The following is a 6,143-nucleotide window of genomic DNA, read 5'->3' as shown; positions in this document are numbered from 1 at the left end:
GTATCACTATATCTCTAAAGAAGTGATTGTACCTAGTTCATCAGGAATGGTAGCTAAGCACTCTATCATTGAGTTACAAGCTCTTGCCAAATTTACACATTGTTTTAAAAATAATTCTCATTATTATAGTATGTAAAGTAATAAATTATGTTTCACATGTAAGTGGCAATTTGAATTTTACTAAATCACTACATAAATACATCTATTACTCATATTATAAATGATAAAGTAGAGTTTTACGTAATATGGCTACTTAGAGTCATGAAATATAAATCTGAAAGCACACAAAATTAGTTGAGTTTAATAATATCTAAATGGAGAATATTGGTAGGTAGGAACTTTAGGAAATCCTTGACTTGAAACGTGGTATTTTAATAAGATACTGGAAAGTAAAAGTCTTGCTGGCACAAATGGATCATATCAAAGTTCCTAACAGAAAGAAAAATGGAGAATAAATCAGAAAAACTTCAGAAAATCAATTTTGTACAAATAATAACATAAATGAAAACATAAAAATAGCCTATGTGTATTCTCCAATAAAAATGGAATTCAACACAGTATTTTAAATAATATTAAGAGTATCATCTAGAGTGTTGAGGAAATTTTATTATAGAACAGTTATATTCAAACTTTGGCCATAAATCTGGTATGGTAGAGAATGCCTTTAATCCAAGAAATCCCAAGTATAGGCAGGAAGATATGTATGGTTGGCTAACTTGGTTTCCATCATGGTTTTCAGGTCATCCAGACTTAAAAGAACTGTGCTCATGTAGACTAACTTATACCTGTTTCTCTATAGTTATCTTTTTTTATGGATACAGTTGGTATTAGAAGGTTATAGTCATTATGTTATGAAAATGTATGCTTGCAATTTATTTGTTGAACTGATTCAAAAGGAGAAGGTGGAGTATTAATTGCAGATAGAAATGTAAAACAAAGTAGAATCAAATTAATAGTATATTTTAAATGTTTTATTAAATTGTATTTTTCTAAGTGCTTTCAGCCTACATTAAAGCCATTGAGATCATTCCAGTAAGTTAAAATTTGCATATCAAAAAAGCAGATTTATAGAACATCTTATTTTCTCAGGAGGACACATTTTTCACTACATTTTTTTTTTTCAGATATGATCAAAAATAACAAAGAAAGGAAGACCTCTCAGGAGCTGAAGAACTAGTCAAATAAATTAAATGGCTGAAAAATGCACTTGGGGGAAGATCATAGATTAATTAAGGATTGATAGATCCCATGGAATTTGAACGCAGTGTGTGATAGTCTCATAAAAGTGCTTCAGTCAGATTTCAGAATTTCAGTGTTAACTGGTGACTTCTAAGTGACCTCTTCCTTCATTTTGAATAGAAGTGTTTAAAGCAGAAATCATACACCTGTTTCACTTTATGTATTTTGTAAAGGGAAAGGACATATGTGTTGAGTAATGTCATATATTACTTGATTACTAATATCCAAATCACTTACATTTCATCTCAGTAAATAAAAAGTAGGGACTTTATAGAAGCAGTGACCTTAATCAAATGCTACGAAATTTTCTTATACACAGTAAAGTAATTTTAAGTCATTTTAGAATGGTAAAAGTCTACTATGAACATAATTTTAGGGAGATATTGCAGGCTCAAAAGAAAGCAAAACCAGGCCTTAATGTGAGAGCATGCCTATATTTATAAGAGCTTCACTAGGAGATACTGTGATCAGACAGTACAAAACAAGCAAATTATTGTCAGGGAATGAAGACAAGGACAATTGCAATTCTAAGATCTCTATCATTCCTTGCAAGACTTTTACTTACTACTAGAGCATATAAGTGGCAAACTTTGAAGACTTTTAAAAGAGTAACATCATAATGTAACCCATTGTTTATAATAGGCTCAGGTCTTTCATTATTTTGAGCTCTAGAGAAAAGAGCAGAATCCTGGAAGAGTGGAAGGTGATAGTAGAACATTTGTGGTATAGGGAAGAAAAAAAAAAACTTAAATTTGAGGTGTATGTTGAGTGTTAAAGTTTATTTACACACCTCGAGGCAAGTGGTATGTGGTTGTATAAAACATTAACTGTGTGAACCAATGGGTGCAAAATAATAATTAGCAATCCTGTGTGACCCCAGCTTCAGTTCTTGTTTCCAAGTTCATGCCTTGAGTTCCTGCCTAGCTTGAGTTGTCCAATATCCACACATAGATCTGAGGATGGAATATAGCTTACTAAATTACTAACCAAGAGATAAAACTCTGATGTAAACCGGGCATGGTTGTGTACACCTTTACTCCTAGCACTCGGGAGGCAGAGCCAGGCAGATTTCTGAGTTCAAGGCCAGCCTGGTCTACAAAGTGAGTTCCATGACAGCTAAAGCTATACAGAAAAACCCTGTCTCAAAAAAACCAAAAACAAACAAACAAACAAACAAACAAACTCTGGTATAAATATATGTTTGAAGCCTGTATTTATATACTATTTGTAGCTGTATGATGAAAGCATAGGAAAATGTAGGGATTCGTATACTGGAAACACTCTATAGTCAAAATTGAGTTAATTACCTGAAATGACTGCTCTTGATACAGCACAGTTATATTTTTGTATATTTGATACATATAAGAGTAAATTAAAAATTTTGTAGTTATATTTTTCCATATTTAAAACTTTCCTCTTAAGGGAGGTGGGTAAAAGTTATTTCAATAGAGTAGTTAGGAGAATATTATTAGTGTTATTGTAGTTCATTCTGTAGTAAATTATCTGAGATATTTGGTATACAATAATATAGAGGTGATAAATGGTATTCAGTTCTGGTTAGAGTTAAAGTTGTTCCTGGAAATATGAGATCATTAATGTGTTTGATAATAAATGACAGTAAACATACATATTAATTAAGATGATTGTATGCAATCTAATTTCAGATCAAACAAATAAGAAAACATGCATTAGGTAAAAACTAAAATACTGTGAATAAATTATATACTTTAATAATTATATGTCAACATTGATTCATTAATTACAACAAGTATACTAAACTAATATGAGATCTTCAATGATACTATTATTCAGTTTCTAGTTTTGGAAAATTGAATATTATCTTTGAGGAATTATTTTTGTAAAATTACAGTTATTTTCAAGTATGTCATATAACTGAAATAAAGGTTTTGAGATTTATGTTGTCGATAATAATTACATTCTTTTATATGAACCCTTGGATATGTATATTCATTGACAAATGCAACACTATAGGAATTGTCTGATTATTTCTTTAGAGTTAAGTTTGCCAAAGAATCGAGGGTATAATGAAGGACCAGGTCTGTGAATTTCATCTAATTCAATTTGAAATGAATAGTGAGGGACCTGAATCTAAATTGTTTTTTTTAATTAATATGGAAAACATGATTTTCTTTCATTGTCATCAAGTAACGTAGAGTTTACAGTAATAAAACAAGAAAAATTTAACTATGACATTGGTGGTAGCAATTTGATGGAGAAGAAGAAACTTCTAGAAGTAATAAAACATAAGAAAACTTTATCATCTCTACCATTTGAAGAAATATAGAATGGATGGTTAAAGGGAATTTTATGCATTTTTGACAAATATCTGAAGAAAAAACTGAGGGAAGAATTGAAATACAGATTTTAAAACTATTGGACAACTCAAAATTCCTGAAAGGAAATATTTCAGGCATTGGAAGACATGCAAGGAGTTAGGAAAGTAATTGTCAAAGACATGTTTCGTTCCTTAAACTGGCTGATATTAAAGTATCTGGACATTCTGTTGATAACTAGTACTAATTGTGATAAATGGAATTATAGAAATATTTCTGGCATGCCTAAAGCAATAGGTATAATGGGACTATCAATTGCTTACAGTCATGGTCTGAAGGAGCTGATAGGATTCACAGAGAAGACTAAAAATCGTTGGTGATGGTTGTTTATTGGACAATCATTGAGTAACTTGACTCCAAGTACCTGACTATGAATCTTGTCCTTGATCCATGAGTGAATATAGATAATAGTAGGTTCTTGTACTCATTTTTATTTTATTCAGCCCATGGACTGAATGTAGAATAATCTGAGGAAAGAGAATTTTCTTTTGCTTTTTTGTTTTAATAACAATTAATTTATTGATGGATTGACAAATATAATTTAATGAGACAATAAGGCACAACTGTGGATAAAAAACAATTTGCTATACAGCCAAGAGGGGATTTAATCTTAGAAACTTTTAATATTTAAATCAGGATGCTTCTATAGTATTTCTCAAACAGATCAGTATTAGACAATTATTCCCTTTATACAATTTTTACATCCCATCATTTGATCACAAAATATGACAGATATTTCATAAAGAATTCTCCTGTTCATGTAGACCTGTTCATGTAGACCTCAGCCATCTATTCTAGCCACTATCCTGCTCTTCACCTTTAACAATCCTCATTTCAGTGTTTTTGTTTATTTGGGCTAATAGCAATTTATTTCCTAAAGTATTGGTTATACAACTTGAATAGCCTTCCAAAGTAATGAAACAGGCAAGCAAGGAAGTAACATCAGAGAAAGCCAGCCAAGGGCAGATTCACAGAGACACAGGACAGAAGCGTCCTGATTCAGTGAAATCTAAATCAAGCTGACATTCACAGAGAAGTTGAGCTGGGTCACTCAAAGACATCTAGTGGCACCTCATTTTGTGCCACCAGTCCCAGTTCCCATGCTTCTAAGTGATCTGCATAGTATACACAAGGAGGTAGAACGGTCATGCCATTAGGAAGCTCATGAGACAATACATTCAAGGCTTGGACCAGGATTATTAACTGACTGCACATCTTCCAACATTAAAATTTGCCAATTATAAAATTCATTCTGAGTTTTTTGCAAAACTTTAAGACATTGAGGACAAACTATTTTTTTAGAACTGATATAAGTCAGGCACTTCTGTAACAATAGTTTTCTGTTTGAAAATGTGAAGAATCTTCCAGAGTACAGAACACTGAGGCATAACCCATGCTGTAGAGCAAATGGGGGCAGCACTCCATGGTGCTTAACCTTGTTCAGAAAACTACAAAATGGCTCTCTACCATATTGTCAAAATAGCCACTTAGGTGGTGACAATGTCCCAAAAAGAAGCATACTTCCTGGCAAGAGGCAATACACTATTTTCTGAATGTGTGTGTGTGTGTGTGTGTGTGTGTGTGTGTGTGTGTGTGTGTGTGTACATATATAAAATGTTTGAAAATAAAATGTCAGAACTAGAGAGACCTGAGAAGCCATCTAGGAAAAATGGCTCTGCAAGCTTCACCATGAACACTTTTTAAGAACATGTCTGTTCCTAAGCCCTGTGATGACAGACCAATACAGGGGACCAAGGGGTCCACATGCTTCCAAGAGTAGTAGTGCATTCTGAAAAGCTCCTGGATAGGCAGTGTCCCAGAGACACATCAGAAGGTAGATATAAATCACCAGTCCACTAACTATCCTGCCACATCAGGAACAGGCTTAACAGCAGAGCCCAGAGTCAAGGAGAATACATGGAATCTCAAAGAAAAGGGGGCAGCTAAAAGACTGGATGGAGAGAAGGTTAGGTGATTGGGAGGTTGGAAGTAACAGACACCAGAACTTAGGTACATGATGGAGTCTCGAGAAGGGAAGGCAGTATGAGGCAGTGGGCTGCGCATAGACAGCCTGGTCTCCAGTCAAGCATATGCCTTGAACCCCGGGGGATCTGATGGGTGGTGATTTCCACCTACATAGGATGGAAGGTGTTAGATCATGTCTCCTGGAGTCCTGGCTCCTGTCAAAATTACCACCCCCACAGCTCCTGCAGGAGAGGTGTGTGACTATAAGTCAAGCAAACATTGTCCCAAGCTTCTGGTATTCAAGCTAGACTCCACCCCCACAGTTACCTGACTATAGTCAGGTATGCTCCTCCCCACAGTTACCTGATAGCCCAGCCCACTATAAAAGGAGCTGCTTGGCCCCTCCCCGCTCTCTTTAAGCTCTCATCTTTCTTACTCTCTTCTCTAGCTCTCCTTCTCTCTCTCCCTTCCCCTTCTCTTCATGTGGCCATGGCCAGCCTCTCTCTCTCTCTCCACCCTGTCTTTCTACAATAAAGGTCTAAAACCATAGATTGTCTCTGCTCATCAAGGCCCACCCTGCTTGAA

Source organism: Mus pahari, chromosome 19 (assembly GCF_900095145.1).
Source record: "Mus pahari chromosome 19, PAHARI_EIJ_v1.1, whole genome shotgun sequence".
Lineage (NCBI taxonomy): Eukaryota > Metazoa > Chordata > Mammalia > Rodentia > Muridae > Mus > Mus pahari.
This window is presented reverse-complemented; position numbering follows the sequence as displayed.